Source organism: Prionailurus bengalensis, chromosome D2, assembly GCF_016509475.1.
Source record: "Prionailurus bengalensis isolate Pbe53 chromosome D2, Fcat_Pben_1.1_paternal_pri, whole genome shotgun sequence".
Lineage (NCBI taxonomy): Eukaryota > Metazoa > Chordata > Mammalia > Carnivora > Felidae > Prionailurus > Prionailurus bengalensis.
In genome coordinates this window covers 80,190,525-80,209,005 of record NC_057351.1, presented here as the reverse complement: position 1 = coordinate 80,209,005, position 18,481 = coordinate 80,190,525, and the positions used below count along the sequence as shown (strand labels likewise).

General features: G+C 41.7%; 1 protein-coding gene across 4 annotated transcripts in view; it reads right to left on the bottom strand.

Annotated features, from left to right (window-relative positions):
- ZRANB1 (zinc finger RANBP2-type containing 1) overlaps nt 1–18,481 on the bottom strand; it is a 63,494-nt gene that overhangs the window by 17,902 nt on the left and 27,111 nt on the right. The window contains exon 2 of one of the 4 annotated variants that reach the window (XM_043597820.1): nt 4,077–4,198. The exons of 2 other annotated variants lie outside the window; for them this stretch is intronic. The gene's annotated coding sequence lies outside the window, so the exon portion shown is untranslated. Of the gene's footprint in view, nt 1–149; nt 842–4,076; nt 4,199–18,481 lie in introns of those variants that run through there. One more of the 4 variants, XM_043597821.1, reaches the window with a different exon arrangement.

The following is an 18,481-nucleotide window of genomic DNA, read 5'->3' as shown; positions in this document are numbered from 1 at the left end:
TTACATTCACTCTAAACCCTCCTAAGTATTTCTCTAGGATGCCTGGACCCTGGGGCAACATTTAAATGTCCTAAAAGAATAGTAAAGAAAATTAGTGAATTCCTGTCTAATTTCTTTCCAGAACCAGAACTACCTACTTAGGTACTTACCTTCACATCAGTGCTGGCTCCAGGCTCTGGTGAGGTTTCGAGGAATCATTAGAATGTATTAACTGGATCAAAGATCAGTATCTTAGTATGAGAAACTAGACTTTACAGAAGACACAACAGGTTGTGCTCCTGCCTCTGCAGAAGCCAAGGGGACAGGGATGTGCTTCCTGTTGGCTCTGGGCTCTCCCGCCCTTCACACTGCAATTCTCTAACCTGAAACAGATGCAGAGCCTTCCGTACTGCTGTTAGCTTCGAAACAACTCAGAGCAATTAAAACCATTTTCTTTTTTTTTTAATATGAAATTTATTGTCAAATTGGTTTCCGTACAACACCCAGTACTCATCCCAAAGTGAGCAACATTTTGATTTCAGAACCTCTCATAGCCAAGTCTTCCTTACAGTCATTAAGTATCGATACAGTAAAACTTGAAACAGATGAGTTAGAACAAAAATATGCTAAAAGGAAACATTACAAATCAGTTGGGGGACAGAGATGAAACAACTATCACTTTGCCCAAATCCATAAAGAACTTTCTGTTCCCATGAAACCACGTTACTCATCTTAACACAAATTAATGTTAAGATAGTAATCCTATTTAGTAAGCAGTACAGTACACATCTATGAATAATAAATAGCCTTGGCAAAAAAATAAAGGTGTAGGTAAGCTTCAATTTACCACAGTGTTACACACACACACACACACACACACACACACACCCCAAGACTGTAGGAACAAGTAATTTTAAGTGTTTCCTAAGTTACATCATGAAAAATTTGTTGGGTAAAATGCTAAAACTAGCTAAAAATATTCACAGCATATTCTTTAAAAGCATTTTTTTATTGTCATCTTGAATTGGAGAAATAGAACTATTCCTTGGAGAAAAACAGACTGGTACAATGCAACAATTTCTCCCAGTTATTAAAAAGAGCAAATCTGGGGGCGCCTGGGTGGCTCAGTTGGTTAAGCGGCCAACTCTTGGTTTCAGCTCAGGTTATGATCCCACGGTCGGTGAGTTCGAGCCCTGCATCAGGCTCTGGGCTGTCTCCCCTCCCTCCCTCCCTCTCCCCCGCTCCTTCCCTCTCCCTCCCTCCCCGAAAAATAAACATTTAAAAAAATAATTAATTTTAAAAAAATAAATAAAAATTAAATATAAATAAAAATATCAAAGCTTTAAAATGATAATTCCCACGTTCCCTGAATGCCCATGACACACAAAGCACTTATGCTAGGCAGTATGAGAAGCACAGACAGTAAAAAAGGATTCCTATATTCAAAACAGCCCTTTATCATCACATCTGTGGGCCATAAAAGGCCAGCCTCAAAAGTTTTCAGACTCTGCCATCAAAGACCCTTCCTGCAAATCTAGACCCACTCTCCAGAAAAAGGACACCATGCTGCCAACACACACATTTTTCAGGTGAAGAATCCAAGGTATCAAATGAGAACACCTCCTTACAGGAACTTTTATTTTCACAGCAATGTAGGTCAATCCCTTCTTCAACAGAAACACCTAAGTGCAGCTGTAACCCCCCACCTCCACTACAGAAGGGGCTTTAAAACACCCTTAGGAAGGCACAGCGCCCTACAGAAGTCATCAGGGTTACAACGTGATACGGCTGGCATGAATCTTCTCCAAAGGGCGAGCCTTAAGAACAGACACAGAAATCCTACTTGAAATAAAAAACAAAACTACGGTTATCAAGTACACAAAAAGCAGTCTGCTTAACTTGTGTTAGTGAACACATGAGAATCATCAGAGAAAGCTTGTAACTTTTTCAATACTTTAATGTCACTCATCTTTTTAGAACCAAATATGCCCTAGGCCATTTCCTTTTGTGTGTACATATTACCTCCTTGTGAAGGCGACTACTTTTCACTCGAGTCCTAGTTTCCAGGTGCCTGCAGAATCACTGCACCTTTTACAGGTTTTAAGCTTTAGCCTAAGAAAATATAAGTTTATAAAGTTTCTTTATAGGACATAAGAAAAGTTCTAAGCTCTGCCAAAAGCAACCCAAGGACCACAAAGACAGAGCAACAGACGTGAAAAGATAAAGAGGAAGCCCTGCCTGGAGCACGTACACACGCCCGGTTAGGCACGTGCGCACACACGCACAGTTCTGTTCCCCGCCGATGAAGGTGACTGCCAACCGACTGGGTTCTTCTGGCTGCAGGAAGGCAAGGTCTTCTAAATCACTGTCTTCACTATTCTAGCTAACTCACCGTGCAGCTGACATCTAGAAGAACCTCCTCTTAGAAATTCTTGCTTAAGAATTCATTTCCTCGCTAATGTTTCTGAGGGATTTCTGTAATTAGAAACTAGCATAATCAAAGGGGGGGGAGGTACAGCACGCTCTGGGATTATGATTTACCACATCTCCCAATCAGCCTTCAGAGTGTTGTTTTTGGTTTTTTTTAATATAAACAGAATGTCAAATAGTGCAACGCACGGTATAGCAATTCTATTTCAATCGTGCGGATACACACATACACACAAGACCAAGACTTCTATCTGCCCTAATCCAAATACCAAAACAACTCTTTCCGCCAGCCCCCAACCGCCCACTGAAGTGCAGACCGGGTGCTGCCGCTCCTCAGCGCGCCCCCCTGCACGAAGTACACCCAGGAGGGCAGGAAACAGGAATGAAGAGATTAGACACTCTGTTCTCTATTCTTCACAGCACAAAATCCTCCACATCTTCTAGAACACGAAAAACACAAATTTAAGTATAGGCACAAAGTAATGTTTTGAAGAAAAATATTTTATTATCTAATGTTTGGGGAACAAAGGATTCCATTCTTGTCATTAACCGTAATAAAGAACTCCCAGTTTCAGTTACCGGTGAATTTTCAGCTACAAACATGAGTACCGTTATTACAAATTTCATGAGACTGTCACTGAACTGTCCAAATTTTGGGACTATCTTTATGACACATTGTTCAAGGACAGCTACCGATTGAAGTTTAGACAGTTTCTTGACAGATGGTGAAGTTTTCACTGTGAACGGGATATTTAAAAGGATCTGGCCCATACTCAGATCATGTAAAGTTTTAGCTACCAAATGTTTTCTACTTAGGGGGAAAAAAGTATCCGATTATACGCAAAACAACTTACAAAAAGTCTTTTGAGTTCTTCACATAACACTTTTACCACCTCTAAAATCAGGGGATAAAGAAAAGGAGGAAGAGGGGAGAAGAGCTGGTAGGCAGGAAAAGACAGCAAAATAAACCAAGTGGTAAAATCTCACTTGGTGTAACAATGACCAGGAAAAAGTTCCAGCAGAAGACAGGTGATGTGCACATGCCTTCCTAGTCACTGACCTCCCATACAGCCGCCAAGAGCAACTGAAACATCTTTCTCCTCGTGTTTTTTTTTTTAAACTTAACAAATGTATCATTACATGTTCTGTCCCTTCTTCCTCCATGCTATGAAGGCAAACTGAACGGACAGCTGAAGGCTTCTGAGAAGATGAACTTTATAAAACTAACCTATGGTTACCAACACACATTCAAAGCTGAGTGAAATACACAGCCAACTATACGCAGTGGTGCAGAATTACAGGTAATGGAAAGGGTTAATATCCTTTTTAAAACATGAATGCCTAGAGGTAAATGAAAGTTACTACATGTTACAAATATGAAGTTTAAAAATAAAAGTTCATATTGTTCTACAAGCTGGGCCAGGTGTGGGAGTTAACATACTTTGAAGCCACGGGTCGTAACTCACTGGGGACTTCACAGCTACTATGGAACTCCGTTGGTTAGAATATGGAGCTGGCTCATAGATGTTTAGAAAACAGACTTATTTTTTCCCCCATATATGGCACAGTTTTCAAAGTTTTGCCTTATTTTCTTTTATGACATAAAATCATAATGGTAACTAACTTTGAAAAGAATGCCAAATGGTAAAAAAAAAGCCAGGACTTACCTGAGCCCACATGGGCCAGCTCAACACTACCCTGGAGTTCTATGGTAGCTGTGACATCACAGCAGGGTTTATGCTGTGGGGTCAGGGTGGACTTGGAGTCAGCTGGCACAATTTCAGGAGCCCTTAAAGAGAAAAGTTAGTTTTAAGTGGTAATGCTCACAATGTCCTTTACCACGGTCAGCAGAAAGGTGCAGACGCGGCTGGCTACAATGGCTGGGTAGCTTTCCTCCACCCAGAGTTTAGCTCACTAGGTGGTTTTGCATAATAAAAAGAAATCTCTACCACCCAATAATACTTCTTCTTTATATTCCTAACCATCTGGCTATAGTTCAATCATGAACTTGGCTTAGATATTCATATTTGCAGTAATCTCTTTCAGTACTCAAAACACGAGCTGTTTTTTTTGAATAAAATGACCTCAGTACTTTTTAAGTGTATCTTCGAGTGGGCACAAGCTCAGGGTCAATCCCAGAAATAGTGTAAGCAGCCCAGACCACCACCTAAAGGCATTATTCACATAATAACCAATGGCAGCAAGTGAAAATTTACCACTTCTATTCCTAGAATAGTGCTACAGAACAATAACCTTTTCCAAAAAATGAAAATTGCAAATTGGAAATAAATCCTTTAATCTATACTATATCAAGATGAACTCCTATTCATTCAATAAACTCATTGTTATGAAAACATCTTCTTTAGAATAAAAGATGCAGTCATAGAGAAGTCAAAATAATCTCTAATTAAGGCCTTTAAACGTTCCATTATTAATCATGACAAACTGCACCAAATATAATTTATACTTTGGAGCTTTTACGTCTTTACATCTCTGATCAGATTGTTAACAACCCAACTGCTGTGGAAATATACAAGTCCCCAAAGTCATGAAAAACTATGTGGATCAATAGATCCCTTCAGAGGAAAGAAGATCTCGCCATGCAGAAAGCATTACTGCTGAAAGCCCAATGGAAGGATCTAAATGAACAGGCACCAAGTTCTTTGGGGAGGGAGGGGATCAGAGATGAGGGCCAGGGTCAACAAACTACAGAAGATGGATGGGAGTTGAAATTAAAAAGGTCACCAAAAACATTGCCCAAAAGAGTCAACTGAGGGGATATTAAGGTTCTTCAAAACCTAGGGTTCTAGGGGCACCTGGGTGGCTCAGTTAGTTGAGCATCTTGATTTCAGCTCAGGTCCCGATCCTAGGGTCACAGGATCATGGGAGCCACGAGTCAGGCTCCAGAATGGGCGTGAAGCCTACTTAATTTTTTCTCTTTCTCTCCTCCCTCTGCCCCTCGCCCCAGCTCACACTGTCTCACTCTCTCCAATACACACAACACACGCGCGCGCACACACACGCACACACACACACACAAAACAACAAAAAACCTAGGGTTCCAATTATATAAAATAGTATGTCAAAACCACAACCACCACTAAAATCAAGTCCCCAAAGTTTTCTGCCTACAAGTAAAAATCTCACCTGCAACAAGGCCAAGTTATCCTGGCTGAATATAAAACCAATTCTGGAGTTTTAGAATTACACTATTTTAGGTAGGCCTGGAGTGATTATTGAATAATCTAACCCACTCTGTTTTTCAAATTGTAAAAGAGTTTCTAAAAGGAAAAACTCACGCCATGTAGCATTATTACACTGTTCATAATACAGCCATGTAACTCTTCTTCTAGCCAAAAACACTGATAGAATTAAGACATTCATCAAATTGAAAGAGGTGCTAAAATGTAACTGAGTCCATCTTGATAAGGTCCCGAGGTGGAAGTATAAAACAAGAACGTCCCTATAATTTGCCACTTCAAGAGAAAGTTCCACAGCTTCAGTTAACATTCGTGGCCACACAAGTATCCACATAAGCAGAGTGGTCGATTGGCCTCATAAATTTCAGGCCCAAATATCCAACAACCCAGTAGACAGCCTCACTACATCACGTCTAAAACTCAACTTGACGTCTCCTACGTTTAGGAAAAAAATGATCCGACCCAAGTGCCCAAACCAAAAAAACCCAGGACATCTTTCTTAACTCGAGTCTCCTCTCCCCTAAGCCCCCAGAACAATTTGCCAAGTTTTATCAATCCTGCCTTTTAAAAAGTCTCTCAAATACATCCCCACCCCATCTCCACTGCCTCTATCCTAGGTGAAGACTGCAATCGCCCTCACCTACACTGCAGTAATGTTCTCGTAAGCGATCGGCTTGCCTCTAGTGCTGCCCCTTTCCAATCCAGTCTCCACGCTATGATCCCAGTGATCTTCCTAAACCACAAATCTGATTAAGGCAGTCTCCCTCCAGATGTTTACCAGCGTCCTATGTTAAGAACTAAACTCCTTGACCAGGTCAACAGGCCCGGAAAGGTTCGGCATCACCCCGCACAGTCACCTGCAGCTCCCAGACTACAGATCAATCCCGCTAACTTCACCAGTTTGATGGACAGGCCACGCTCTCTTGACTCTGAGGTCTTAACACATACCATTCCCTCAGATCAAAGTTCTCTTCCCTCTTCTGTGTAAGGTTCTGGCTTAGATGTCACTGCCTCCTATAAGCCCTCTCCACATCTTCAAATGAGATTCAAGTATATACACCTCTAGCACCCTTGCCCTTCCTCTACTGAGCTTCTCACACTATACTGGCTTGTTGAATTTTATCTTCCTCTACCAGAGCACAAGCTCGCTGAGAGCCATGGCTTCTTCCACAGTGCTTGGGAACACACTCCACGAATATCTAAATGTGTAAATAAATGGACCAACAAAGAAAAAGTAAAAACTAAGTCAATTCTGGAAAGCAACTGGAGGGTGGAACAGGCTGAATATCTGCCTTGTCAGACTTTTAAATACATAATAAAGCCATAATTATTTAAGCAAAAGTGTGATACTGATGTAAAAAACATCAAAATAAAGAGCCTCAAGATAAATGATGTAGAATCATTTTATGTATAACAGAACCACCCAAATCCATGGGAAAAAAATTTAATAAATCACTAATGGAATTTAGAAAAATATTTTAAACCTTAATCTAAAAGACTGTGTAAGACAACAAAGATAAAGTGTTATTAGTATAAGTCTCCCCCTCACCCCCCCCATACACACGAAGAAGGAGGAGGGGGGGAAGGGGGGAGGAGGGGGGGAAGGGGGGGAGGAGGGGGGAGGAGGGGAAGAGGGGAGGAAGGGGAGGAGGGGGAGGAGGGGAAGAGGGGAGGAAGGGGAGGAGGGGGAGGAGGGGAGGAGGGGGAGGCGGGGAAGGGGAAGAGGGGAGGAGGGGGAGGAGGGGAGGAAGGGGAAGAGGGGGAAGAGGGGGAGGGGGGGAGGAGGGGAAGAGGGGAGGAAGGGGAGGAGGGGGAGGAGGGGGAGGTGGGGAAGGGGAAGAGGGGAGGAGGGGGAGGAGGGGAGGAAGGGGAAGAGGGGAGGAGGGGGAGGAGGGGAGAAAGGGGAAGAGGGGAGGAGGGGAAGAGGGGGAGGAGGGGGAGGAGGGGAGGAGGGGGAGGTGGGGGAGGAGGGGGAGGGGGGGAAGGGGAAGAGGGGAGGAGGGGGAGAAGGGGAGGAAGGGGAGGAGGAGGAGAAAGAAAATTTGCAACAAATATGACTGGTACATATTTTTGGTGTATTATTTTTATTTAGACTTCATGTTAACTTGCTAAAATCACAAAGGAAAATGGACAGAAGACATAAATCAGAACAATTCAAAGAGAAAACCACAAATGACTAAACAAGGCAGCAGGCCTCCCTGACTAAGCCCCAGCAGAGATATGGCCACGCAGTCACCCTCACGATGGGCCATAATTCAGACAGTTTGTCCAGGCAGCTATTCCCCAATACGCACAAAGTACCTTAAATATGTTCATATAATTTGATCATATAATCCCATTTCAGGGAACGTAAGAAAACAGAAATGCTGACAATTCTGCTCACCAAAACACTGTCTGAATAAAAAATTTTCAAATAACCCCAAAGGCTAATAATCAGGGGTAGGTTAACTGAGAGTACGGCAACTTGATGTCATACTACACATTCATTTTGTAAGAGATGAAAACATGTTAATTACCTCAAAATGTAAAGTTCAGCATATATATATATATATAAAATTTTATATATATACACATATAATTTCAATTACACAAAATTAAATGTAAAAATACTGAAAATAACAAAAACATGGCAGATTTCCTCTAGACATTGCAGCTATAAATTTATTTTCTTTATCGCTTTCTTATCTCTGAAATAGTCTACAATGAGCATGCTCTGCTTTTATTTAAAAATGAACTAAACTCTCATGCTGTTACAAGAAGTCAGTACATAATGTCTAAATCTGATGAAACAAGAATACTGGCGTGTCCATTGACAGATGAACAAAATGTGGTACATACATACAATATTATTCAGCCTTAAAAATGGAGGAACTTCTGGGATGTCTGGGGGGCTCAGTCAGTTAAGCATCTGACTCTAGAATTCACGATCTCACGGTGCATGGGTTCGAACCCCACCTCAGACTCGGTGCTGACAGCATGGAGCCTGCTTGGGATCCTCTTTGGCCCTCCCTCACTCACTCAAGCTCTCTCTTTCTCTCTCTCTAAATAAATAACTTAAAAATAAGTGTAAGGGAATTCTGACACATGCTACAACATGAATGAACTCTGAAGACATTACATTAAATCGAACAAGCCAGTCACAAAAGGACCGACACTGTAGGATGGTACTTATGTGAGACACAGAGATCAGTCACGTGCACAGAGATGGAAAATGGAATGGAAGCTGCCAGGGGCTGGGGGAGGGGGAGCGGAGATGCCGTTTACGGATACAGAATTCGGTTTTGCAAAATGAAAAAAGTCCTGGAGATGGATGGTGGTGGCGACTGCACAACGATATGAATGTACTTAATGCCACTGAACGGCACACTTAAAAATGGTTAAGATGGCAAAACTTTTTTACGTATGTTTTACCACGATTAAAATAAATTTTTTAAAAAGTGGAAAAAATGCTCCAAAGACACAATGCAGACATACTTAGAGGTGCTGCTTCAAACACGTCACTTATGTAGTATCCCCCCTCCAAATAAAGATAAATGTTTCAATCTAGTAATTTCCAAATCGAGTGTCACTCTGTGAAGAAAAAAAAAAATGCCTGAACTCTCTGAAAATGTTTATCTCATGAAAGAAGAAATAAAGAGCCAAAACCAAAACCATCTGAGGCACTGTTTCGATTAGAAGACCTAAAGAGACAACACAAACACCTCAGATGCACGGTCCTTACTGAATGTGGTCGGAGCTACAGCTAGTCTTAAGGCTGAATACGGACTCTGAGTATTAAATTTTCTAGATAACTGTGTAGTTATGCAGGGAAAAGGTCTCTGTTCTCAGGACATACGTGCTTAGCTTTTTAGGGGCAAAATGTCATGACATCTGCAATTACCCCTCAGATGGTTCAGGAAAAAGAGAAAGACAAATAGAAAGGGAGAGAGTAAATGCGGCAAAGTATTAACAAATGGAAAATCTAGATCAAAGGCAAATAGTATTCAATGTATTATCCTTGTAACTTTTCTGCAGGAAAGTTGAAATTTCTCAGAATAAAAGGTTGATGGGGGGCAAAGTTGTCTCTACACCACAGGACTGGAGGTGAAGAAAAAAATAAATTGTTTTTCTTTATAAATTCCTTCTATACTGCTTGATTTTTTTAAACACATGCATAGTTTATTTTAATAAATGTTTTAAATTAAAATTATTTTATGGGAAATAGTAAAGTTCAGTGGAGTCTAAACATATCTTTTTATATTTAATATTTAAACAATACATTTGTATTTTATAACTCAGTATGTTCATTTAACATAGTGCTTTTTAAAAATGAAAGCCTTGGGGCGCCTGGGTGGCTCAGTTGGTTAAGCATCCGACTTCAGCTCAGGTCACGATCTCACGGTCCGTGGGTTCGAGCCTCGTGTCGGGCTCTGGGCTGATGGCTCGGAGCCTGGAGCCTGCTTCTGATTCTGTGTCTCCCTCTCTCTGCCCCTCCCCCATTCATGCTCTCTCTCTGTCTCAAAAATAAATAAACGTTTAAAAAATTTTTTTTAAATAAAAATAAAAATGAAACCCTTTACTAAGCCAATGATGTATATTCAAATGTCAGTATCATATACTTAAGAAATCACCCAACAGACTCCCTTTCTCAGCATAAGGGGGCACGTTATTAGTTGGCAGGCCAGTGTAATCAATCATTTCTAAAAGCCAAAAATTGCATCTCAGACCAAAGGCAACCAGAAGCATGCCGTGGGGAGGTCTATTTCTGCCATTCTCATCCATTTGCCTTAACAGACACACTCATTCCTGGAAGCTTTTCTCATCCCAGGAGTCAGAAAGCACTTTCAAAAGCCAGAATGCACTGGCCAGGGGAAAGAAAGTATGTGCACGTTCCCTACAGAGGAGACTCTTTTACAATGCTGAGAATCATCTCAATTCACTTAAAAATCACGACATAAAATTTTATTTTATATCCAGAGCTCAAATCACAAGAGAAAATTCTTAGAAACTTGAGGGAAACCAAGACAAAAGCTATCTGAAGAGAATACTCCATTCGCGACGCTAAAATAATTCTATTACCTGTAATATCAACTACCTTGGGTAGGAAGGAGATCCACAAGCCAGCATGTGTACAGAGCGAACAAGACGCCTCAGATTTTATACCTTCACCCACCCCACCCCACCCCCAAGTAAGAGCATCACAGGGAGTTAATGAAGGACATACAAGGCATTGCAGGCACTCTAGCAGCTAACTTTCCTTTTATGGAGGCAGGGCCAAAGATCTGCAGCAGGAGTCTGCATGTTTTTGGATTCTATTAAAAGCTTTTAATAGAATATTTTAACAAACCATTTTTATTTTTTATGTTCTTTAAAAAATACGAGGGTTTTAAACGTCAAAGACCCAAGGCCTTTTTCCGGGTTCTACCTGCATTAAGGAAAAAAGCAATGTATGAAGGGGAAAAGGACACTAAGTCAGAAGAGTTATCTTTCAGTAAAATATTCAGTCTGATATCAATACAAAATCAAGTTCAAAATCAAACAAAGTGGTCCATTAGCATCCTGGAATAAATCCAGCACTTGAAAAATAACCATCACCTGAATCTACCAGAACAGTGAACAATGTCATTAGCTTCCTTTCTAAACCCCCAGAAGATGATCTCTAAAAATTAAATATTAGAACGAAGATCTGCTCTGGGCTACCAAAAACTCACAAGTAGCAGTGGCCATGAAGCAGCTCCATAGGGCAGAAAAAAATCTGAAGATGGAAAACAGACTGTCCAAACAGCTGTGGTGTGCCCAACTGAAAACAGGCAAACACAAGCAAAGCAAGCGGAACAAATGCTACAGAAATGCCACATTGAAGATCCTACAAGTATAAATAACATGCCCAACCATGGAATGCCCAGAACCATCAGCAAAGGACAGACTATCTTGAGGCACAGCAATCAGCCTCATCTAGGCACATTCACTTAGCGGACTTGGAAAAAAGGAAGGACTGAAAACATGAATGTTCACAGGCATCAAACATTATTCAAAAGTTTTTGTAACGGTACTCCTTTCAAACATATAGAGCAAAAACAAACCAAAAAACAAAAAAACACTGTGAGTAAGAAACATACATTTGATCTCCATCTACTGTTCCTGGCACATAACTGCTAAAACCTTTGTAATTTCCAAAGATCCCTAGGGGCACCTTTTGTTACAATATTAGTTTTTTTCCCAGTTCCTGAAATAGCTCCAGACAGATAAAGGGAAACCGAATGTCTTTTGTTATTCATAAAACAAGTTCCTTTCTCCACTTCTGATTTATGTTAATGAGGTGACTTTTGGAAAACTCCTAAGGATGGGGGCCGGTTGCCAGGGAAACCAACCTTGGGATTAGAGGGTTGGGACTTTCAGCCCCGTCCCACTCCCACCTCCTGGGAAGAGGAGAGGAAAGGAGGACAGGAGGGGAGAGGAGGGGGGGAGAGGGGGGAGGGGGAGAGAGGGGGGAGGGGAAGAGAGGGGAGAGACAGGGGGGAGAGAGGAGGGAGAGACAGGGGAGGGGAGGGGAGGGGAGAGACAGGGGAGGGGAGGGGAGGGGAGGGGAGGGGAGGGGAGGGGAGGGGAGGGGAGGGGAGGGGAGGGGAGGGGAGGGGAGGGGAGGGGAGGGGAGGGGAGGGGAGGGGAGGGGAGGGGAGGGGAGGGGAGGGGAGGGGAGGGGAGGGGAGGGGAGGGGAGGGGAGGGGAGGGGAGGGGAGGGGAGGGGAGGGGAGGGGAGGGGAGGGGAGGGGAGGGGAGGGGAGGGGAGGGGAGGGGAGGGGAGGGGAGGGGAGGGGAGGGGAGGGGAGGGGAGAGGAGAGGAGAGGAGAGGAGAGGAGAGGAGAGGAGAGGAGAGGAGAGGAGAGGAGCGGGAAGCTAAATTAATCACCAATGGCCAAAGATGTGATGGATCTCACCCGTGTAATTAGGCCTCGGTAAAACCCCCTGAACTATGAGGGCTGGAAAGCTTCCAGGCCGGTGAAAATGCAGAGGTGCTGGGAGCGTGGCAGCCAACACAGGACATGGAGAGCCCCTTCCCTTGCCCTCTGCATCTCTCCCACCTGGTTGTTCCAGAGTTCTAAGCTTTTATAATAAACCAGTCATCAAGTAAGTAAAAGGTTTTCCTGAGTTCTGTGAGCAATTCTCACAAGTTAACTGAACCCAAGCAGCGGTCGTGGAAACCTATAATTTATAACCAGTAGATGAGAAGCACAGGTGACCCCCTGAACTTGCTATTTGTAATTAAAAAAAAAAATGCTGTTTGTATTAATTTCCTATTGCTGCCATAACAAATTATTACAAACACAGTGGCTTAAAATAATACAAATATTTTATCTTAAAATCTGGGCAAGACCAGAAGGTCCATGTGGCCCTCACTGGGCTAATAAAATCAGGTTTGCTCCTTGGGGAGGGGGCGGGGGCGCCTTGCCTTTTCCAGCTTACAAAGGCTGCCCTCATTCTGCAGCCCTTGGCCCCTCATCACTAAGACCTCCACTGCTCCACTGTCACATTTCTTTCTGTGACACATGTTCTTTCGTCTCCCTCTTTTGTTTGTAAAGACCCTTATGATTATGCTGGGCCCACCTGGATAACAGAAGGTAATTTCTCCATCTCAGGGTCCTTCCCTTCTGCCATGCAAAGTAGCATATTCATATACTCTGGGGATTAGGATTTAAACATCTGGGGAGGCCTGGAAGGCGTCTCTGCCTGCTACACTATTTCAATCAGTCATGTAAATCAGAAAAGGAGAAGCAGCAAACCGTAGTGGGCCACAAAAAAAATACAAATTTAGACACTAACTCCTCTCACTGATAGTGTGTTTTGTAAGATGTTTCATGTTTTGTGCCCTCAGATAGTCATCAAGAAGCTATCTCTGTGCATCAAATTCAGAATTTTTATTTTTTTAGCAAGTTAACAATTTTTAAAACTAGAGAATAGGGGCGCCTGGGTGGCTTAGTCGGTAAGCGTCCGACTTCAGCTCAACTCATGATCTCGCGGTTCAAGAGTTCGAGCCCCGCATCAGGCTCTGTGCTGACAGCTCAGAGCCTGGAGCCTGTTTCCGATTCTGTGTCTCCCTCTCTCTCTCACCCTCCCCCACTCACACTCTGTCTCTCTCTCAAAAATAAACATTAAAATAAATTTTTTTAATAAAAAAAATAAACTAGAGAACAGAAGCCTCTTCTATTTCCTTACAATAATTCATATACCCTGAGTTTCCTCTAAAGTTAAAAAGTCAGCCACAAAGACACCTTAATAAATGGGTAAAATCACAACTGTGTCTTAGGTCAAAGATTTCCTTTTCTGTTTTGTTCTGATGTGGTAATTTTCTTGGTATATACCAGCTTATTATCATTCCAGTTCATACTACTACCATTTCCCAAAAACTAATCATAAAGGGCTTTTTCTTCCACTGAAACATAATAGGGGCATTTGGGTGGCTCAGTTGATTAAATAAGCATCTGACTCTTGATTTTTGCTCAGGTCATGATCTCACAGTTCATGAGATAGAGCTCTGCATCAGGCTCCATGCTGACAGCACAGAGCCTGATTGGGATTCTCTCTCCCCATCTCTCTGCACCCTGCCGCTGTTCCCATATGCACATGCACACTCCCTCTCAAAATACTTTTTTTTTTTTTTTTAATTTTAGGGGTGCCTGGCTGGTTCAATCGGTTGAGTGTCCGACTTCAGTTCAGGTCATGATCTCATGGTTTGTGAGTTCAAACCCACGTCAAGCTCTGTGCTGACAGCTAGGAGCTTGGAGACTGCTTCAGCTTGTGTGTCTCCCTCTCTCTCTACCTAGCCCCCGCTTGTGTGTGCGCGCGCGCTCTCTCTCTCTCTCTCTCAAAAATAAACATTAAAAAAATAATTTAAAATTTAAAAAATTTTTTAAAGAAATATTAATGTAATTTTGTTTGGGTTATTGTACAACACTCATTTGACCAGATACACCATCTCTCAAAACCAGGAATAAAAAAAGTCACCATGGAACATTATGTTTGCAATACATTTGTCTTTCCACAAAAAGAAAAACACTAACGCAACCTTAATAAGTTTATTTTCTTGAGAAAAACCATCTATATGCATAATTCTCAAGAATGATACCAAATAAATCGAATATTTTTAAATGTAACAAGCCTATACCTTGCTAATTTGTTAAAATGAAAAAAAGGTAAAAAAAACGAAAATGAAAAAAGTTATTAGTGGAAGCAAACAAATACATTCTCACATGTCTGGCACCATACAAGCTTTAGGTATTTCTACAGGTGCATCTGGCACTTTGAAGCAGGTATATAGGAGACGGCAGACAGACAAGGGGCCAGAATACAATTGGCACCTATGGAGAAAACAGATGCCGTAAATATTATTTTCAACATAGTTATGAGAAAAAGTGAAATAGATCAAATAGAACTATCTTTGTAGACAACTTGAAAGAAAAGGTTAATTCGAACATATTTTCTGTTTTCAGAATCATGTAAATTTTTAAACACATCAAACTTTTGCTCAGGAATAATCCAGACTATAAGTCTCATGTGCCACTCCAGCATGCTCACTGATAAGGAGGTTCTGGTTTAGCCTGTAAGTCAGTGATTCTCAACACGGGACACCAGTGCACACACAGGTCACCACCCCAACGCTTGGGGGCAACAGGAGACATTACTGCTGCACAAATTCTCTATAATGTCACTGCCATGAGGCAACTGAATTATTTTCAGCATACAAATCCAGTTTCAACATGTACTTGTTATACAAGCTTGATTCTTCTTCCCCTACACCTTCAATACCCCCCCCCCCAAGCCCCAATCTCAAATCCTTCCCATCTTCATTAGCAGGGTCACTGGAAAGTTAAACATAAGAAAGATGCATCTATTGTGTAAGACATGAGACAAAATGCCAAACAGAAATAACAGATCCAACTACAACTGAATAGAAAAGAAGTAAAAATTTAATTTGCTTTAGGACTTTATACCAAACACATGATTTTTTTTCTTTATATCATATATTCATCAAATTGTCAAATATTCATCAGTGAAGGCAGGAAGACAGAAGAATTTAAGGTAAAGAAATGACTTCAGACTTTTCAAATCCAGACTGTCTAGTGATAAACTGAGGCCTGCCTCTTACAGTAAGACTCTATTATACCAACTTCCTACTTTTTTCTGACAAGGAGAAGTCAAGTTGGCTCCCACTGGGTCAAGCCCCAGGGGTAGTCTGTAAAGTAAAAAATACAGAAAGCTAGGAAGAAACCAAAAAAATCCAGAAATTCAGGAAAGGAGCATAAAGTGTGTATTCAGATCCCAGTTTCCAGAAGGGTTTATTCACTGACTGGTTTAACAAATACCTGAATGCCTGCTATATACCAGGCACTGTTTTAGGTACTAGGATATGCTGTGAACAACAAAAAATTCCTGGCCTTCACACAGCTTAAATTCTAAGGAAGAAAGAGACAAATAATAAAGTGACCGAGTATACTGGAAAGTGACAACTGAAAAGAAAATTAAAGCTGAGGAAAGGGAGTGAGGACAGGGCCGAAATTTTACACGGTCAGAGAGGCCTCACCGAGAAGGTAACAAATGAGAAAAGAACATATGTGACCAAATCCACTAATCCTGCAATCTAGAGAATGAGCAATCCAGACAGAGCAAACAGCAAGTGCAAAGGCTTGAGGCTCATCTGTTAGAGAAGAAAGGTGGCCACATGGGCTAAAGAGAAACTGAGAGCAACAGAAGGCTAGAAGGCAAACAGTATGTGGGGGGAAGAAAGGTGCGGGGCACAGCTGAGGGCGGCCTACGGAGTCTTTGAGGGACTCTGACTCTTACTGTGAGCCACGCAGGCGATCACTGAAGAGTACTGAGCAGAGTTTTAAGAGAAGCTCCTATGTGGAGAATAGTTTGTAAAAGAGGACCAGGATCATGGTTTGGACAAGGGTAGTAAGAAGTGGTCGGATTCTGGATATATTTTGAAGGCAGAGCCAGTAAGGAAAGGAGAGAGAGAAAAAAGAGGAGAATCAGGAGTGGCGGAGGCTTTTGGCACAGCCAGTGGAAAGATAAACTTGCCATCAAGGGAGAGGGGGACCGGTTGGCTCGGTCGGTTAAGCGTCCCACTCATGGTTTCAGTTCAGGCCATGATCTTGCAGTTCGTCATCAGGCGCTCTGCACTGACAGAGCAGAGCCTGCTTGGGATTCCCTCTCTCTCTCTGTCTCTCTGTCTCTCTCTCTGTCCCCCCGCTAGTGCACTCTCAAAATAAAAATAAAAAGACAATTTTTTTAGAAAGGGGAGAGCAGAACTGTGAAAGAATACACTTCATGGAGAGACCGGTTCAGTTTCAGCTTCGATGAGTTGGAAAGAAATTTGAAATATTAGCTATTCAAGAGAAGATGTGGTATACACAGCTGGATGTACGAGTCCAGGATTCAGAAATACAAAACGTTATCACACGGATTTAATTTGGGATTCTTATGTGATCCCGTATCTTTTCAAGGGATCAACTTGGGCCACAAATTTAAATATTCTTCCAAGGGGCAACCAATTCACTACAACAGAAGTAAAACGGCATTAGGTAGTGCTGCCCTATTCTCGAGGGACATTATCTATCCAGTGGGAAAGGCAGTCTATGATTAGCACTGACATGACCTCCCAGAAAATACCTGGCACCCAACTGTAGACATTCCAGAGACAAGTGCATATTTAAATACACCTCTGCCCTTTCCATCCCGGTTCCCACCCCCAGATTCCACTTTTACTGATGTCAGGTTTTGTTGGGCATTGCTGTCCCCGATGTCCTTCTCCCACCACATAAGATAATAATGATTCATGTGAAACTTACACTCAACAGTCACGTAAAAAAGAAACTCGCTCAATATTGTTGGCACTTCAGTTTACTTTTGCCTTCTTAACAACTGCATCTTCTTCATTCCTATTTTAACCAGCTACAAAGCTGGCCAGAAGTTGAGACTTCTTCCAATTTCAAAAGGGAAAGTCTCACATTTTATACTTAGTATAAATGTTACACTCAGTAAGCATTTTGTAATTAGCGTATATACCTTGGAGATGATTGTTTCACTATATGCGCTGCCAAAGGGAGCACAGAGATGATTTTCTTAAATGCCTAACATGGACAAGCCATTATACACCATATCTGATGAAATCTGGAGAACATAAGGCAGGCAGAAAAAGGGAAGTCAAGATTAATTTTCAGTGCATGTGGACTTCTGTTAATTAACCCAACACAATGTAAACAAAAAAAAGTTTTAACCATATTTCAGTGATGTTTACAAATCAGGACAGAACTACTCAATAAAGACAGGGTCATTAATTTTTAGTACAACAGTTCAGAACCATATTGTATGGTGAACAAAAATATCTGTTGATAGGAAAGACAATGCACATTACCAAGAACCAAATACAAGCAATCCTTGGTCCTAAGACCCTAGAAATTCTGGAGTGGGTGGGAACAGTGACTTAATGACAAAGAAACTGTTTTGTAAACGAAACAAAAACAAATAAATACAATATTGGTCCTGCTGGCAGTTTTTGTTCCACCTTTAAAATGAACTCACAGCTATCAAAATGTGAAGTACAAGGATGGTTATCTCAAAAGACATAAGGATTATGTGGAAAGAAAGAAAAGGCAGCATCAGAGAGAGACAGAGTAATCCTAAAGGCAAGAAGTAATAGCCACAGAGTTTTATCGATTGGTCTAATTTATGTGTTTCAAGAGAAAATATTCCTAAGCAGAAGTTCTTATCCTGAGATCCACTAACTTGAAAAAAACTATGAACCTCTGATTTCTGAAGGATTCTATGACCCCAACAGAGGTTAATAAGCGTCGCAATATACTTCATTTCCATCTATAAACATATGTGTACTACCA